The following is a 19,824-nucleotide window of genomic DNA, read 5'->3' as shown; positions in this document are numbered from 1 at the left end:
TGCACGGCCCTCTGGATTCCTGGGTGCGCTCCCATGCAGGAATACCCGCCGCTTGCTCTCCTTGGCAGACTCCCGTTGTGACCAGCTATACCTTGAGAAGGCAGGCTGGAGCCTTCTCTTTTCCCATGTAGTGCTGTAGCAAGACTTAGGAGACACGGTATAAATTCGTTTTCCATCGCGAGCTGTGGCAGACATGGCACGAGGTCCATGTGGAACTGCCCCGAGAGGACAACACAGCCCAACATTAAGTTGCGTGGTTGTTACAGAGATTTGTCACATCAACAAGATGGAGTTCCCTACCTTTGGACGCTAAGTAGGATTGCCTGTGCAGGAAGAATCCTACCTAAAAGGGAAATAAAAATATATCATCCCCTTAAACACCGTACAAGAAATAGGCCCCACAAGTGGGGCAGAGAGTTTTCTGTATGAGTTCTGCCTGAGAGTTCCCAGAACAACAACAAAAAGTTCTTAGCTTTGTCCCAAGGTGTGCCTCTAATAACTTGCTTTCTTACAAGGGGAGGTGGTGGCAAGTTGAGCTTGCCTTCCAGACAGTGAGAAATGGATCTGCTGTTGTGACGATCAGCCACTGACAGAGTTAGCAGGGTAGTTTCTGAGCAATAATAGCACCTGCCACTTCAGCGCCATCTCCCAGATGATCTCAGAGCATTCACAGAGAAGGAGAAAGAACACCACCTCCTAGCACCTTTTTGAGGAAGCTGCTTTTAGCTTCATTTTACCGGTGGAGAAACCGAAGCGTAAAGAGGCTGAGATCCAGAACGCGAGCGCTGTACTCATGCCGGGGTTATGCAGCTACTCGGTCCCACTATGAGTGAATACGGGCTAATACAGGTGATGAGTTCACATTTGTGCACCAAGTGATTTGCCTGAGATCTTACAGGTGTTATTTTCTGCCCCCCCTTAGCTCTCAGCTGATAGGTACCCCTCTCTACAAAAAGTCCACTAATGGACCACTTGTGGGACAAGCTATTGCTTCATACCAGTAATGGTAGAAGAAACTGCCTCTCTGGAGTTCAGCAGATCTGGGAATGGAATCTAAGACCCAAACCTCAGTTTTCTCTTGACGCTACTTGACCACGGTCCTTGTTTCTTGCCTATTTATTCTCAAGAAATGCAAGCTCTGGGAGCCATCCTTGCTTCTTGCTCTAATGAAGGAGGCAGATACACATACCCATCAAACCCTCTCATTTAGGCTTTCAGGCTTAGGCTCTTATTCTTAATGCTTCTGATTGCTCAAGATGACAGGGGAAAAATCACTTTCTATTATCACCTAATGAACCAAGGAAAATGCTTGGAAGAGGCTCTGGGAGACACAGGCGTTCTCTGTGAAAGCGTGTAAGAGGATTCTGGATGGAGGTCAGGTGAGAAGGCCGTACAGTGAGAAGAATTGCTCGCTCTTACACTCCCAGAAAACCTTCATGCCTAGAACCGCACTGAGATCTCTGCAAAGGCTTGAGAACTACTTCAGACTTCCTTTGACTCCATCTTCTTTGTAACTTGGCTTCATGGGACTGATTTCTTTTCACTTTTTACAGGGGAGTGGGTATTTTTTCTCAAAGCCTTCTTTCTTTTTTACAGCCCTAAGGGTTACTATTATTCTTCCACCTCCGTTCCTAATGGCAACTTCACCTCCACGTGCAGAGAGAGCTTGGCCTCAGCCTTCTCCAAAGACAAGTCTCCATGCTTCCTCCAGGAGGGGTCCCAGGAGAGCAGAACAAGAATGGCCTTCATCCTCCAGGAACAAATCCTTCTGTGGTACTTACTTCTAGACTTCTCAGATCTCTGTGGTTTGGATGCACACTCAAATCTCTTAACGGCACCTTGCATTACCATCCAGTCTGCCCCTATTAAACAGCTGTAATGAAACCTTTCCTAACCCAGAGAACTTTTATTTACCTTTTGTTTTAAAGGAAAAGGTGACTTGCCATGGAGTTTTCCCACTGCATGTCAGCTCAGTTGCTTTTTACCTCTAAAGAAACTGGGCTCAAATCTGGACCTAGTCATAAGTGAAGTGAATATGCCCAGTCTTCATTCTAGAAGGGCAGCATCTACTTGGCTGTGTTTCGTTCCTGGAAAAAACAGGCACTTGATGCCAGTCATGACGTAGGTGCACTGGCCAAGCTGTGTAGAGGTCCAGCACTGGAAGAGTAAGGCCTCATGATGGTGGCTCAATATGAGGTGCGTGGCTTGGACCAGGCAGGGTTTCTTGCACACACGTAAGGTGTTCTGGCAGAACTCGGTGAAGTTTGGGGGGATTCAAGAGACACAGATTCAGGCTGATCCTATCAGTCTCTTACAAGCACTAGAAGTTACTAACAAGTCCTCCCTACCCCTCCCCACTGTAATAAAGAACAAGAGCTCTGTCTGAGTCCGACAGCAGGAGTCTGAAGTTGTTCAGCTCCAGTCTCTTAACAGTAGAGCTTTCAGGATTAGTGTAAACAGATTCACCACTGGAGAGCAGATCAGAGGGATCTAAGCAAAGCCATGCACACGTGGCTAGAGAGAGAACCAGGTACGCTTTGCAAATTCCACACTGAGGAACTGGAACATGTTTTCAAGTCTGGGGGCACGAATCACCATGTCTTTCTGTTGTGTGTTTCCACGGCACCTAGCAAAGTGAAGGTATGATTCTTAATTTCCTCACAGAGGCACTACCACAGTAAATATAGTAAATAGTGATCATTTTCCAACATTTAGTTCTCCACCTCTGGAATACCTCATGTTGGATTGAAACAAAACCTGGATCTTTTATTTCTCTGAGGTCAAATGTGTCAACAACTGCAAAGAGTGTAAAGCATTGTGCTTTACCTATGCTGTAAGGCATCTTACAAGAAGAGATGGTGGTTCAAGCACAGGTTTGAAAGTTAAGAGATAAAGATTTTCCTCCTTATTCTATCACCAGTTTCATGAACAAATTACTTATGCTGGATATGCCTCCATTATTCTACCCAAAAAAGGAGGGGAAACTTCGTAAATGTAATTTGTTATTTACATGTGTGACAGTAAACCTCTGAGTTTCTAACTGAGATCAAAGGTCCTTTGTGCTAAGTGTTTTAAAAACTCATTGCAGATGCAGGCCCTGCCCCTTTACAGGAAAGACAGGTTGAGGCTCGGAGGAGAAAGACGCCTAGGTACATGTAAAATGACCAGCCGGAGTTCACAAACTAATCCAGAGCTTCTGTCTTAGCAGGATTCCAGCACATATGCCATACATGCCACCTCTGGCACCATTATGCCTCTGCCTAAGCTAAGCTAAACGAAGAGATACAATGTTCTGTCAGCACAGCTGCATCTATAGCACTGGTCTTGCTGACGTTGTCATAGCAGGTCTGTAGCATGAGTTTCTCACAGTCCAAAACTATGCCAGCAAAGTTCTGTCCTGTACACCAGAAGAGCTTAGATAATAAAACAGGTCTTTCAACAATTGGTGTAGTATCCACTGAATCATGTTGTTTCCCCCAAAGAAGTTGGGGTGCTTAGACTTTTAAGACCGCAAGTTAACAGCTCCTCTCCCCATTTCCCTATCTTTCCACAGAATTACCCTGACACTCACACCGGTGATGGAAAGCAACAACTCTGTCCCTACCAAATTGCTGAGCCTACTGAAAGACAGGGAAGGAGACGAAAAAGCCACACTGCCACCACCCAAGCCAGCCAGATTCATGCCTTCCAGAGTCTCTTTCACAGTCCCAGAGGACATCAAGGCTGTCTAACAGCCAGGATTCACTGCTTTTTGTCTTTTATTCCTTGCCAGGTGTAGCCCAGCTCTATGCTCACCGCATGTGAACAGCCAGCCATGCTGCCAGAGCCATGCTCAGCGGGATCAGTATTGGAGGTAATAGTAGCCTCAGGCCAGACTGCTTCATTAGGAGAGATATTTTGACAGCCCAGCAGCAAAAGCAACAGCAGGGAGGGCACAGGTGGGTATTCAGGGGAGGAGGGTTGGGAAGGAGGACACTGGAAAGGGCTTTGCCTCTGAAAAAATGCTTTCTCAGGAACTGCTGGGCTGCACCCTTTTTAATCCCACTGATACAGAACACTGCCTTTTACACCAATTATTGGAGTGAAAAAGGAGCACCATGGAACTCACAGCTTTTTCTATCTTTCTTGAAAGCAGTGTCATGGTAGTATGAGCTTACACAACAAACCAGAGCTGTAAATTGCATACATCCCTATCTAATGCAGGCATTTTGTCTGCTTCCAAGAGAACAGCCTGGGACAGTCAATGGTGGTTTAAGAAACTCTCTTCTCATCAAACTATTTTCACAAAATACCTCTTCCAAATCATCTTCCCTACAAGTGCCCTGTATAGCTACATGACCAGTCTAAGTAGATCAGTACTCAAAAAACTAGAGGAATTAAAAGTCTGTTGGGGAGAAGTGAAGGAATTTTTACCTGGGAGGCAAGGACTCTAATTCTAAACTAGCTGCTCCGTTCTTCTAAATAATGAACAACTTCCCATGCAGGGAACACATTTTTTGTTCTCTCTCTGACTTGGTATGGTGGTTATGCTGTGCTGTAAACAGTCACCTGGCCTATAGCTCAGAGACCTTTGTATGCTGCTACACATACTGCACAGCAAGAATCACCCTGCGACTGCAATGGGAGGCTGGCTGTGCACCGAGTGACCGTCTTCCTTTGTGATGTGCTGCCAGAGGATACGGCACCAGAAAACCTATCAAATGATAGAAGAACTGACTCATCTCTCTTCCTTACTAGTTGAAGTTCAGGTATGTTGTGGTAACTTAAATCAGAATCAGCCTTGAGATCTCTGCAACAAGAAGTTTAAATTAAAAGGGCACAATCCTATTTCCATTAAAACCAATGGCAAATTTTTACTGACTTCACACTTCAGTGATCTAGTCCCCCATAACATAGCAAGAGATTGCCCTTCTCTGCAAAGGGTTTGGAAAACAAGTTTAGCTACACTCAAGTGATGCTTCCATGATGTAAAAAAAGCACTTAGAGAAATCACCAATGGAATAAGGCCTTAAATATCAAAGCTGCTGTTATCGTAACCATTCTCTCTGACCTTTTACTTTTAAGGCAAGAACTGCCTTCTTTGCAGTTCCAGCCGTTGGACAGCTTCCCTGTGCTTCTCTCTCCATTAACTATACTTCTTTGCACATATTGCAATTAAAAATGCATCTTTCTCCCTGGTCTATTCCTCAGAGGTTATTTATTGCTAACTCGTAACTGTTGTGAAAGATTTGAGATACCAGAGTTGTAATGCAGACGAAAGCCTCCACCAGATTCTCTCTTTTTTTCCTAAAGCCTTTGTTTGCGCTACTGTACTCTGCTCCACTGCTAAGAAGAACTCGCTGTATCAAAAGATGGTGAAATGACGGTCATGTTGTATTAATCTAAAGCTTGGCTGTGTCCCAACACTTGTCGATCACTCTTTGCTACTCCACTTCCCTAACTTCCTGCCTGCCTTCCCTCCTACAATCATAGTAACAAAAACAATCATGGAAAAACTGACTATCCAAGAATCTGGGTATGGCTGGAATCTATTGCTGGGTTAAAACAATAAAAAATTAGTGACCACTGAAAAGAAGATAACATTAGGTGTGCCATCCCAACATCAAACAGTGCCATAAAAGAATAAGCCATGGGTCTCTCTCTTAATTCATAAGTGTATACAAACACATGTGCACAAACAGAGCACTTTTTTTAGGTTAGGCAGATGAACCTTGTTAGCTAATCCTTTGGAAGTACTGTGTCAGGAGAGTCTAGTGTAATCAAGGCGTGACTGCTTTTAATACATGCTAGAAAGATCAAATTAAAGACTAGGTAGAACCTGCCTTGACCAATTTAGGAGGTGCTGAAGTACACGCTACCTGAGCTGGCTTACAGCTTTCAAACACATTCATTACAGCTAACATGTTCTAAAGTCTTGAAATCATTGGGCATCTCTGCAGACAGGTTTTGTATTGTTCTAATTCTCCTTCTTTCTAGAAATTGATGTAGTGTAGTCAATGCCCTAGTAATGATGGGATTAGCATACATCACCTCTCCACTAGTATAACTGCACCCCACTAGAGAGCTGTGCAAATTCCACTAGGAATGTTTCTGAACAATTACCATTACAGCAATGTGAAATTTTATGTATAGATAGGCCCTAGTCAGGGCTATGTCTATACTGCAGTTTCAGATATGACTGCAGCAAGTATCCATCTGCCACAGCTAAATGTTACTAAATTAACAATGGTACTCTGAGAAGACATTGCATAGGAGCTCCATCAACATGGACCTATGTTTCTGTAGGGAATTCTCACTGAAGTTTGTGCTGCTGTGCTTTCCCTGCAATTGTTTCATGGACTATCTAGGTCAACGCCAGTATGGGAAGGCAGTCATAACTTCAGCGTCACTGTGACCAGAACTCTTACATGGTCTCTTCTACATGTACATTGTATTTGAACAAAACATACCCAAAGACATACCTACAGTCACAGGCATAAGCAGTCTCCCCAGTGAACTCACGGAGACAAACGCACATAAACAACTTTGTACTCACTCCTCACTCACTCCTCACTTGTGCCTCCATCATTATGAATAAATGCTGGGTCAGGACCACATGAAGGCTTGTCTTGCTTGGGTTTGTTTTTCTTTTCTTTCAAATCTTACATTCCTAGAAAAAGAGACTCATTCAAGTAAACTTGCTGCCATGACTACACTGCAACAGAGTGCTTTAATCAAACAAAAACTTAGATAAGATATAAGAACAGAATAACAAAAACAAAACAAAGGGAATTTCAAAAAATATGTAAACAGGCATCTACACATTTGAATCTCCTCATGGTGATTTGAGTCCCTTGGAAGAAGGGCAACTTTTCTGCTCCTTCCCTTGCATTGCTTCATAGCAAATGCAGCATGCTTGTGGACAAGAGAAGCTGCCTGCTGCAACTAGTTAGCACCGAGTTTTATTTGTTTGTCAGACTTCCAAACCTGAACTTCTCTACATGTGGAGTCAGGCATTCCAACTTCTATTTCTGCCTACTTTGCTTCACTACATGACTGCAGCAATTCACCTAGTGACTCCAAACTCAGGTTCTTCACTCATAAAACAGGGAGAAAACATCTCTGTAAAGCAGAGTTGGGAAGCACAACTCTTCAGGTGTTCACACTCCTCATTCACTTCTATCTCATACTATGGATTTCTACAGCGCTGTTTTTCTCAAGGTCAATAACTCAATCACTGAGCAAAACCAAGTAATTCTGAGCCATAACACACCACAAGTGGCAAATGCAGAAATGTCAGAGCAAGCAGGTTACAGGTAATTTTGATGCCTGATGCCTAAAATTGTTCATCTAAACTCTTTGGCAAATACTTACAAATAACTATTTTGTTCACAGCAGGAGAAAAGGATTTTGTTTGTCATACGTCTTCCTTGCCTTAGCCAAAGCTAATCTGCATTCAGACATGGCACAAACTATTTTCACTCACTCTTCACACTCAAAAGCCACCATGCAAATAGATACATTGTCAGCACACGCTTGAAAAAATACTCTGTACACTGTCACAAAGTTTAAAGTTTTGCACCAAGAGGAAAGGATAAAAAGGCATTTTGAACATTGCGCTGTTCGCAAAAGCTATTCCTTTCAGCTGTTGTCTGCAGCACAGAGTTAGCCATAGCTGCGGATAAAATGATGGGAACAGCTACAGTCCTGTAGCAATTGACACACACAGTAGTAGTGACAGCCTGGCACCAAGGGTCATCCATCGTTAGACACAGACACACAGAGATGCGCGGGCACGTGCACTCTGAAAATAGATTCTGGGTAAACAGGAGAGCTAATTTTTCTTTGTTTTGCACCCTGAGAAAGACAGGAAGAGCTAAAATATCAAACCCAAGGTTCTGTGCATATCAATTGGTAAGAGACACGCTGCTGAAATATTAGTTTGGCTTTATGGGAGCAGTCATCAGAATTTCAGTCGCTAACATTTCAGCCATATGGTAACTTGCATCTCATCCTCAGCAGACTAACAGATGTGCCAACAGCTGAAGGGGCAAAAAGCTGGGTTCCAACACACACTTCATTTTTCACTATCTGGGAAAGACTTAGGAGGAAGTTGGGGCCAATTACTGAGGATGAGTACTGGAGGAAAGAGATCTTTAAGTTCCTGTCTTCCCTTGTAAGTACATCAAGCATGCAGACATTTCTCCCGTGTGCTTTGCACCCAGAAGCAATGCTGGCATTAGCCATAAACAACTGCATATAGGTTAAAGCTGCACTGACCCTAAAATAAAAAAGCCTAATCCATTGTAAATATCCAGAAGACACTCAAGTCTATTACCACCCAACTGCTTGTTACTTTCCTTCAGTTTTTAACGAGTCTGTCTCTGTGATATAATCTCTCTCTAATCACAATTAGAGCAAAACACTGATTAGGATGCACATGGGAACATCATAGGAAACAAATATAAAATTGTCTTGACAGAGTAACTGAATGCATTTATAGGGACGGTATTGCTTTTAATTAGCCTTAATTTCCAAAGAATTATTACTTGCTCAAAAAAAAAAATCTTTATGGATCCATAAATTATTGAGTGCAAGATTCTCCCCCTCTCTCCTACTAATACCTGAGAGAGTAGACCTAGCATAACTCACCAGGGAATTTGCTGTATTTGACTGCAAGAATGCTCATTGTTCCAATATATTCGGTATTTTCATTACAACTACAATGATTGTATCCGTTCTCACTGAGTGAATATGAACATGAAAATCAAGTCCCAGTCTGGATTAACCTTCAGACTACCACAAACACGTTGTGCTTCTTAGAAGTAATCTATGTGTTTGTACACATGTGCACATAAACACACACACATTGGCCATATACACCCATGCAATTTTATACCTCATTCTAATCAGATTTGTAGTTTGCTTCTTGAAATACAGTAATGCAAACTAAGCCATTCATTTCTCTCTTTATAAAATGGATGTGACACTATTAGCGTCAACCTTGAGAAGTCCAGGACGTGGTGCAAACCCAGGTAAATGGACTTGCTTAGGGATGTTATATCCACATTATTCTGGGCTGAGCCTCCCATTCTTTCTCCTCCCTTCGTTTCCTGGTCCCCATGGCTACTGCTCATAGTTTGCATAAGCCCCTACCATTTGCTTCCATCCTCACAGAAGAAATACCCCATGTTGTTGCTCTCCGGACACGTGGTGTGGTACAATAGGAGGAGGCTCTAGATACCAGAAGTCATCAGGCCAACTCTGGAACAGCAACTTGGAGTCCTTTCTGTGACAGTCAACATCTGTCTGGATCCTTACTTCTACTGAGAGAAAAAGGGTTTTAAACTATTCCTTCATCACTAACAATACTGTATAAAACAACTCTCTTTGAGAAGTTTCAAATCCCATGGCATCCCATTCTTCCCCCCCCCTTTTTTTTTTTTTTAAAAGAGAAGTATGAAATGCCACCAGGCCCAACATCCTCTGAGAATAGACTGAAAGCTACCGAATCGTCAACACCATTGGGGTTTCTTTGGAGGAGGTCTCACCAAGTACAGGCATAGGCCCAGTCCTGCTTATTGTGGTGGCAGGAAAACAAGCAAGCAAGCACACAGTTCAAACTAAGATACAGTTCTGTGCATGCCCCACGCCTTTTTGCAAATATTTTAGATCTTTTCAGCAGTGTGGTTTTATCTTCACTTTGAGTTGATGGCAGCCACTGCTGCATGAAAGCTCCAAAATGGCTTCAGCAGCCAGAACGCCTGTATCAAGACAAAGCAGGGAGAGAGATCTGAATGACCTACTTGAAACAGCTTGTGCTCCAGTGCCCAGACATGAAGATTCACATCATCTAAGAAAACAAGGGGTTCCTAAAATAACCCATAAAACCAGCCCCAAATCTCAGCTCCACAAGCAATAGACAACCTGCCCTTGATTATGGAGATTAGCACAGTAACATGTCTGCTTAACTTCCAGCCATGTTTGAAATTCCTCAACATTTACTTTCTGTCATATTCTTTGTGGAGCAGAGCTCATACCCAAGAATTCAAGGAGTGTGGTACCCATAGTGCATTCACAGACTCTGCAGTGTGAACCAGTTCTAGATTCCACCACTTGCCTCCTGAACTGTAATTCAAGAGTGTTTGGCTCAGGGTTGAGGGTTGCCCATCTCTGTTCCCTGGGGATATCAGCACTACCGGGGATATCAGCACTACCAGAGATGTCAGCTTTGGTACCCCTTGCTGAGGATTCTCCTGCACATTTTAACCTTTATCTCAGGAGGCAAACACAACATTTTACAGAGGACAAAGACACTCTCTCCCCTCTGTGCTCTTGTTCTACTTTACGAGTACGTAGGGATGATGGGTCCCAGTCTCCTCTCTTATCAGCAGTCCTGGGAGGGGACACAGCTCCATGCAGTGCTCATGGTCAAGATTGACAAGAGCGTGCATGCCTGGGTGAACGCAGCTTTTTCTTCCTTCTGGAGCTATAAGCCTTCATGATAAGTGTGTGGCTGGGTTTTTTAATTCGTAAGGAGATCCTCAAGAGGTTGTTACAGGGAGTAGCTGGCACATCCCATCTATCTATCTACCTATGTATCTCACTATGGTATCTAGGCACTGTTATCTCATTTCAGATTATAGCTGATTATGGAAAACATTTTCATAGAAAATTGCTGGCCCTTTAGTAACACTAATGCCCTCTTTTGTGACATTCCCTGGGACTGTTAAAAGAGCCAGGGTTTGCCTGCACTAAGAAATTTACAGTTAAAATTATAGAGCCATTTCATACTGCATAACTCCCACTTGGGAAGCTTTTCTGAGAGAGGTACTTTTCTGATCTTATTTGTATTACTCAACTGGGGAAAGGCATTATTATTTGGAATAATAATAGAGATCATACTGTTATATGTATGTATACATATACATACAGTACTTTAACTACACTGATATTTTTCTAACTTCTTTTCAAGCAAACAGACCTTCTTTCTCAGTCCCTATCATTCTCCATTCTTCCAGTGTTGTGCCACAGGAGAAATTCTTCTGGAAATACTAAAGAAACCTGCAGTGCAACGAGAGTCTGTAATCAGAGCTTCTGTGAGACCAGGTGTTTCGGGAGTGGATTTGTCTCCTCATGGAATAGACAGGAAAAATCCTCCCCAGCTGATTTCTGCTAATACCTCGATCTGTGACCCATTAATGAGCAACTTATTGCAAAAATTACATCTTGACATTTCAAGTTGTTTTGCTTAGGTTGGATGTACTGTTCATGAAAAGATCTAGTTGCCAGAATCAGGCTTGCAACATGCATATTTGCAATGACAAATTCAAAATTCCCTTTCCATTGATGTTCTTGGAGCTGTCTTCAGACTTGCTGCTGCAGTAGCTACCACTAAATGCCACTAAATCAGTAAATCCATTTATTGGAATAGTCATACAGAACTGCAGCAATGAGACACAAACTTAATCCAATTCAATCCTCTTCTAAGCAGGAGGAAACAAACATTCAGCTCTGTTCTCCGCGAAACTTGAGTAAAAAAGGGTGGAACCTTAAGGATGTGTATGGTAAAAAAAAGGCCATTCAGGAGACAATACAAATAAACCCTAGCAATAACTTAACGGGGACAAGAAGGTGAACAGCATCCCAAGCACTCCTTTAGCAAAGCACTGAAAATACCTCTAGGATTGTCCAAGGCCCTTGATTCAAGATACGTCTTTCCATCAGCTCCCTAAAACACTTGGCAGTAGCACCTGGAACCCCCATCCAATTATAAGATGAAATGCAGGAGGATCAAAGAGACAGTTTCCCAGCTCTCATGAGAACAAGCTGGAGCGTGGGGTAATTAGCAGCTTCTGACCGCTGCTAACCACCTCTCACTCTTTAGCATTTTTCCCTGGCCTTCCCACCTGCGTGTGCAGTCCCCTTTGCCCCCAGAGTACCAAGTTCCCCTCCATGTGCGTCTCTTTTAACCTGCCTGTAACAATAGTTGTCCCGATACATCCTAGAAGTTTACAGAGGTCTCTTTTCTCCTCTCCCCATTAACCAGAGGCAAAGACTTTTGGGACATATTTCCGTTGCTTGGGAGTGGGGGTGAGGGCAACAGATGGGGGGGGAAAGGGTCCAGGAGCTCTGGGGATCCTGGTGCATCTGCAGACAAGGAGGCAACACCAGCAGAAAAATACAGCTAAACAATAACAAAATAATATTTACTTTGTTTCTTGTATTCCCCTGTGTCCAAGGAGTTCTGGTCCCGATGAGAGAGGTGTAATTCACTGTGAGAGAAACATTTGCTCGCCAGTTCCCACTTTTTTTGGAACTGGCTAATACATTGCAAGCAGCACATAAGTTTCAAGTCTGAAAGGCGCCTTAACAACAGTGAGGAGTCAAGCTGTCGGGAGCAAGATTGAATTGTGAGTTGCTTGCCCTTGCGAAAGAAATGTGGGTTGCATGTCTGCCCCATGTGGGGACCCTAGAGTTGCATCACTGGATTGGGTTTAAATACCTGCTCGTTTCAGGAAGAACAGCAGTCAGCAATTCTCCTCTATCCAAGGGACAGACTAGTTCAGAAGGTAAAGCTTAGACCGGAATCCCATCACGAACAGAAGCAAGACCATTCTCCCCATATGCCGTGGCAATTCTCCACAAGACAGGGGCATTTCCTTCTGACAAGTCAACCAACTAATCAGGCCTTTCCCCGATGCTATGGTGTTCCCGTCACATCGCTTAGAGCAGGCTCATGTCACAATCCCAGAGACAAAATCCACGGAGGGACCCTAGTCACACTGTCTACTGACAAGGGAAACAAACTGGGCATGCAAGAAATCTGCACGCAAAGAAACAAACAAGCTGAAATAAGGGTGAAATGTTAATGAAGATCTGGAAAGCACTAGGAGATCCTTAGATTAAAGGTATCCTAGGAACATAACTCAGCCAGTAACAGCAGATAGGGTCAGCCTAGGGATTGCGTTCAATTTTATCTTAAAAATCCAACTTTACATACAGTGACTCAACAAAAATATAATAAATGTAAATCATGTAACAGCATTGTCACGTGGATTTTGAGTAATTCTGCATCAGAAACGGTATACTGTTTGATTGCCAGAGTGACACAGCTCTGACCCCATTCTCCAGTCCAGGCTGTCCACCACTACTTGAGCTTATACAGACAAGCACACGCACCAGAGCTCTTCAAAGGCTATCCCAGGCAAACGTATTGTCTCACTCCTATCATTTGACCTGCAGGTATGACTGAGTGCTGAGGTGAGCTACAGCCCCATCCTTTTGCAATCCACCTTTGAGAGCAGCTCTGCCTAGCTACAGAGCCCAATAGGTCACAGTGCTCATGGAGTGCAAGCTCTCTCTGATCACCACGTGAAGGCATGGGCTGTAGTCACCGACAAGTCTGCAAAACCGAATTTTCCCCTTGCTTGACAGAGACTTCTGAGCTCGTAAGTAAGGAGGGGATGAGCTTGTTTAGGGTACCAGGAGTTTCAGCTAACTGATCGACAGCAGTTCGGCTGGGATGCTCTGTTAACAGTGTCTCTAGCTCCACCGAATCAAATCCCCATTAGAAATACATTAGATTCCTTTTCCTCTAACTCGGCTCCAGACTGCTTTTTAACAACCAGCCTCTTTCCAGCCCTCAGAAAAGCCTTTTCCCTGCTGCCTTTCCGTCGCCAAGCAGCAAATGCTCCCGGAGACACCAGGCCCGGCTGCACCGGAGGGACGAGAGCCGCGGAGAGAAAGGAGCGCTGGCACCGAGAGGGGCAGAGGGACGAGGGCACAGCCGGCCCGCAGGGTCTGGCGCGGTGCGGCGACACGAGGAGCGCTCCCGGCCGGCCGGCCAGCCCGTCGCTGCTCGGGAACCCCCCGGCGGGGCCCCCGCCGCCGCCGCGGGTTGCTGGCAGCAGCCCCGGAGCCGCAGCGCTGCCGCCGGGGAGAGAGGTAATAAATAACCCGGGGAGCGAGGCGCGGAGCCCGGCGGGCGGCGCAGACTCTGACCTGACAAATACCCACTGGAAAATCATCACCTCCCGCCCCCGGGAGCCTGGAGCCAGCCCCAACCCGGCCCCAGACGGGGGGTGGCTGCGCAAACACTGGGGCGCGCAGGAGCCAGCCGGCCCCGCCGCCCGCCCCGTCGAGCCGCGCCGCGCCGCCGGGGGTGGCGGCAGCGGGGGCGGGCGGCGGGGCCGCGGGGCCGGGCGGGGCCGGCTGGGGAGGGCAAGGAGGGGGGAGCCGAGCGGCCCCCGACACCACACACACGCACACACACGCACACACACACACACACACACACACAGCACCTCGCTTCGCGGTTCCCGGCTGGGCTGCGGCGGCTCCAGGCTGCCGAGCTCACTCACCCCCGTGCCGGGACGAGGGGGACGGCGCTCCCCCCACCCCCCGGGGGCCACGGCAGCGAGTGGTGCCGAGCGGGAGCCGTCCCGCACGGCGGGGAGAGGTTTTCCTGCACCCGCCGTTGGGAATGGGTTTCCCGGGGAGCGTGGCTCCCAGTCTGCAGGGACACCCTGTCCCGCTGGTGCTTGCTCAGCCCTAGAGCCTCCTCTCACCTGCTCCGTGAGAAGACGGCACCCAATTTCCCAGGGGTGGCAAGGAGGAAAAGGGGGCGGATGGATCGATAGATAGATGCTTTATTTTCTGCTCTATGCAATAAAGTGTGATTATAAAGAATATAACAGGAAGCACAGCTTGAATTCCAATTGGTGGAGAGCCTGTTGTTAACCATCAGGGAACTATTTATTCTCTAGCCTTACTGATGCTCCTTGGTCAATAATGATAAAGGGGGGGGGGGGGAGGAGAAGAAGTTGAAGCCATTATAAAGAAGCAATCGCATTACAGAGAAGCAGCAGCAACAGCCCCCTCAGAATCCATGATTCCCTTAGGTCATGTCTGGTGTGCTCAGACCACTGGCCACTGTCAGTATTTACCCTGCATCATTAACCCACCAAACAGTTTTTTCTTGCCAGAAATGACTGATTTCTCAAGCCTGATGGCAATCATCATTCGGGAGACAGAGCAGTGCTCCCCTGCTGCTGAACTATCTCCAGTGATATTTAATAAATAAATAAAATAGCTGGATGGTTGACCAGCTCCTCAGGAAAAGAGAAGAAAATGTGTCTATTTGTTGTGATTAAATATTCACTACTCCCTAATTCTGACACTTATTCATACAGACAGACACATGGCATACATGTATGCTTGCCCTAAGCCCTGATCAACTCACAAAACATTATTATTTGTTTGCATTGCTGTTACATCTCAGAACCAGGACCATACTGTATGAGGTGCTGTACAGACAAAGGACAAAAGACGGTCCCTGTCCCAAACAGCTAGCTGATGCACTCCAAGACTCTGCTCTTTTTTGCATTACTGAATTCAGCATGAGTTTTGCCAATGTTTCAAATAGGATCAGAGTCACACCAGGCCAGCTTTAGAAACTTCTGGCATCCAAACTGGATGCCAGATCAAAAAACCCAAACGCAGTGCAGAAACCTAAGCTCAGAGTTTGTTTCCTTTGCTCTGCCACAGGGGAGTTGGCTGTATTTGAAGGTTTTGATTAACTCCTCCTTTACTCCTCACTGGCATCATTCCATCACGGGGGCTCCACAAGCCACACAGGGCTGCACACAGATCTGAATACCCAGCAAAAATTATTTATGCCATGTTACAATGCACAACCCATGCCAAAAAGCAAGCTTCCATGTCGTGAAACAGCACTTCACACCACTCTCCGCTGTATTCCCAACCCCAAAATGGTTCTCAAAAGTTTTTCCTGACTCTGCCTTAGACCCATTTCCCCAACTGAGATTATCCATCCCTGCCTGCATCACAATCATCTAAATCATGGCCAGTAAAGAAGTGGGAGGGTGGGGCATTGTTATTTTTATTGTTGCCATGGGTTTCCCGTAACACAAAAAATCTGACCCTCCTTGCCATGAACATCATCAGCTCCGGGAAATCCAGGTTTTCTGACAGCTTTGCCACTTCCCATGCACATTCAGGGAAGTCCTAGAAGCACAGTAACGAGTGAGGGGCAAGAGAGCAGGAGGCCACGGAGATGAGGGTGAGGATGGGCTTTCTCGGGGGCAGCGCCTGCACGCTAGATCACAGAGTGGAGAGGGTACAATGGAGAAAACAAACATAGGGCGTACAAGGAGAATCACAGTCACCTCAAAGGAAACAGCAACATTTTCTTAAGGAAAGGTCGTGGGTTCCTTATTCCTATGGGCTTGCATCTCCCCTCTTTTTTTCTCTGTTACCTGCTGCAGCCTTGACCGGTGTTTCCAAAGGAGCTCGAGGACTGGCCCAGCTTTAAATTTTAATATGGATGAAGCAGTAAGGCCTTGGCATAAAAAACCCTGAAGTTTATACATTTCAAAAATACACATCTTTTTCTGAGTGAAGACAAAAGGTCTGAGGGAGCAGAAAGCGCATGTCCTTGGGCTCCCCAGATACTTAGTTCTGAAAGTCTCATTCTGAGACAGCTCCAGTCTCCTTTACATTTCTTTGAAGATTCTGCCTTTAGCCTGCAGAGCAGGTTCCTTCTTTCAGTTTCCTGGTTTGGGGAGCTAAGTTATTCTGTTACCAAGAGGAGAAAATTTCCACGGTTCTGGAAACATGGCACTTCACTACTTTAGGTCTTTCAACAAAGCAACACAACTGACAAAACAGGGCATCTTTTTGCTCAAAACCAAGTGACAGGCAAAGGTTCCTTCACGTGAACACTGAAACATTATCGGCAACTTAGAAAGCATTATTTACTTGATCATTGTTATTTACACATATGTAATCAAATGTAATGCTGCCTCTTATGATGTTTTGAGCTGTGGAAATGTCCCTAAATTGTGACTAATTTTAAGAGTAGCACCGAGTTGTAAAGCAGTCCAGAAAGTTCCTCCCCAACCAGAACAAGGATCAGGCTGCTTCAAGGGCAATCATTAAATGAATCTCTTTTAATAGGCAAGATGACAATCAAGATCTAGAAGAATAAGGAGGAGAAGGGAGGGACATTGTTCCTTGCTGCCAGCAACAAGCAACTCCTATTGACACTGTTGGCAGTTATTCACACTCAACAGCAAAGGAATTGGGGACCATAACCTTGGATAAAAGCTTGACTTGTAGACTTGGTCCAACTAAAACCAAATCCTTTTGCGGAAGCCAAGAAATGAGGTTCATTATCGCTTAGAAGAAACATTAGAGTCGCTGCTTAGGGAGAAAGACATGTTTCTTCCCCTGTAGAGGGATGCCTGTCTTTTTGCTATGTGATGCCTTCTGTAAGCTCTTTTGGGGGCAGGGGTATAAATCATAATAAAGCCATGGCATGGCATATAAATCATAATAAAGAATAATGATATGTAATAAGGATGAATAATATTAAGAGGAGAACTGTGTGAGAGAGAGAGCAAGAGCCTGCACACATACATAGGCACAACTGTACAAACAAATACAGATAGAAAAGGTGGTTGTTACTGTTTTTCAAAGTGAACATTTTTTTTTTCTCAGTGGATATTTTGCTGTCAACACATTGACCCCAGCCTCCTTTCACCACCTTCTTTTTCCTACTTTCCCTGCCCTGCTGCACATGGAAGGCCAGTGAATAAACATGTGCAGGTATTATACTGCTCAGAGGGTCATGAACTGACATTACGGTGGGAGTTTAAAAACACCCAGCTCCCACAGGTCCTGTGCCTGACTGTATACAAAGCTTTCCCTCTGCTTTGGGTTTGCATTATGTCACCTGAACAAATCAAGGAGCAGGTATTATGCTAACCACAACACACAACTGTCCCTTTCCACTGATGCTCCCAAACAACAGGATAACTCTCTGTCTGCACTCCACACTACTACTACAGGGAACGTGCCTTGAAGAGCAACAAAGGTCCTAACCTGCTGGAGGGCTGCTTGGCTGTTTAGGGAAGATAGGGTTCCCTGAAGGCTAGAAGAAACTGCAGGAAATTTTTCTGTTACTTCACCTTTTCTGAGCAGCTGTAATAAAGGGAACTCAAAAAGCTGCCACCCGGATAGCTCTAAATATCCAACCTCATGCTGCTGAGGGAAAGAGAACTGGAGAAGAGAAGCACAAATGGCGAGAAAAAAGACCTCAAGGAACACGTAGCAGTTGTAGCAAGAAAACAGAAAGGAAAAAATCGATGTCCAGCAGGACGCCCCATTCTTCATGTAAAACCAATGCATTTATACATAAAAGAGACAGAAAAACAGGCCAATGGCTGTCTGCTAGGGTAGAAGCAAGGAAGGAAGGATGAATAGGTAAAGACACAAAGAGAGAGGTACTGGGCGGTGAGAGAGTTTAGCCGTAGGTAGGGGTCTCCTTTTCTGACCTGTCTAAAGCACCTGGCAGACTGTTGGCGCTATTCAGAAAGTCATGAGAACAACAGACAGTAGCATCAGGCATTTTAACTAGTTTTAATACCATGCAGAGTTTGATATACTTCCCAAATCCCAGGATTTATTAAGCATGGCTCTGCTGCTTCCACTTCTAAAGCAATAAAGCTGAAAGTGTCAAAGAAAGAGGTTCCTGTTTTTATCTCCTTTGTTTTGTGGGGCCTTTTTAATCTGAAGCTGAATTTAGGAGAGGCTATGCTGATGGTTCTACTACCTGACTTATGCATTTGGGAGGGTTTTTTTCCTCACCATTTTTTCACGCTGGCTCCACAGAAGTAACAAAGCAAGCTGTCCTCTCAGACAAGGGGAATTCTTTGCCCCCACACCCTGCCCAGCCTCTGGCACTCCCAAGAACCATTGGTAACCTCTGTGCATTGCTGTGTCATTTTTTAACTGCATTTAAAACCAAAGGTGGGTAGAACTGGTTTGGTGAAAGTCTGTAAAAGTCTATAATTACAACAGTATGAATGAGCCTTGTAAAAAGTGGGAGAAACCTGACACAAAGGAGAAGCTGGGAAGCCAAGCCCCCCACTACAGGAAATCCAAACACAATGCTATAACCCATAGGCATCTGCTAAAACACCCTGAGAAGCAGATAAAAACAGCACCACGAGAGGTTCTCTACCTGGAAAACATCCCTGCATACTTATCTGCAACTGCAAATTCAGGCTCAGGAGTTGGGCGAGAGTAATCACAATTTTAATACGAATTTAGTGAAGGTGAGAAGGACTAGACTGGTCAGGCTAGAGAACCTCGGGCCTCTTCTGAATTCTCAAAGTTACGGGAGCAAAATGGCAAACTTACCCTTACCACTGTCCTGCCTTCAGGGCATCACCACTCAGGTGTACAGCTCAGCCGTATGGGAACAGGGAAGCTTGCTACCTATCATGCAAGTCCTCACCTCTCTAATGAGGCAGATGATAGAAGTGGAAGTTCTAATTACAAATCCTGCTAATTGCAGAACTGGATTAGCGATCCAGTTTTACTCTATACAGATGTGTTTGTCAATTTGCAGAGAAGGAGGGAAATAAATACGTGTTTGAGATCTTCAGGGCTAGATGCTAAGATCAGACTAAGAAGTAAATTTCCTAGCGCTTAAATAGCACAGCAGTCGCACTTCCTTTCCATGTCCTTCTCCCTCACAGGTAGATTTGGACTTCTCAGCTCCTTGCAAAAACTGATTAATCTATTACCCGTAGATTAGCCTAATGTTTTTTTTGTGTTTGGGTCAACTGATTCTCCACAAGAGCTTGACTAGAAAAACCCAGGGATAACTGGATTGCTAGCATATCTGATTAGCCAAAGGAAACAGGGTGGATGGGTTGGTATAACTTTACAGAGCTGACTAAGTTGGGGCTACTGGTCAAGATACATCCAAAATTATTTGCTGGCTCAGTTAGTCAGTTCCGTTTCAGGTATGAT

This window comes from Aptenodytes patagonicus, chromosome 19, assembly GCF_965638725.1.
Source record: "Aptenodytes patagonicus chromosome 19, bAptPat1.pri.cur, whole genome shotgun sequence".
In the NCBI taxonomy this organism is placed as follows: Eukaryota; Metazoa; Chordata; class Aves; order Sphenisciformes; family Spheniscidae; genus Aptenodytes; species Aptenodytes patagonicus.
This window is presented reverse-complemented; position numbering follows the sequence as displayed.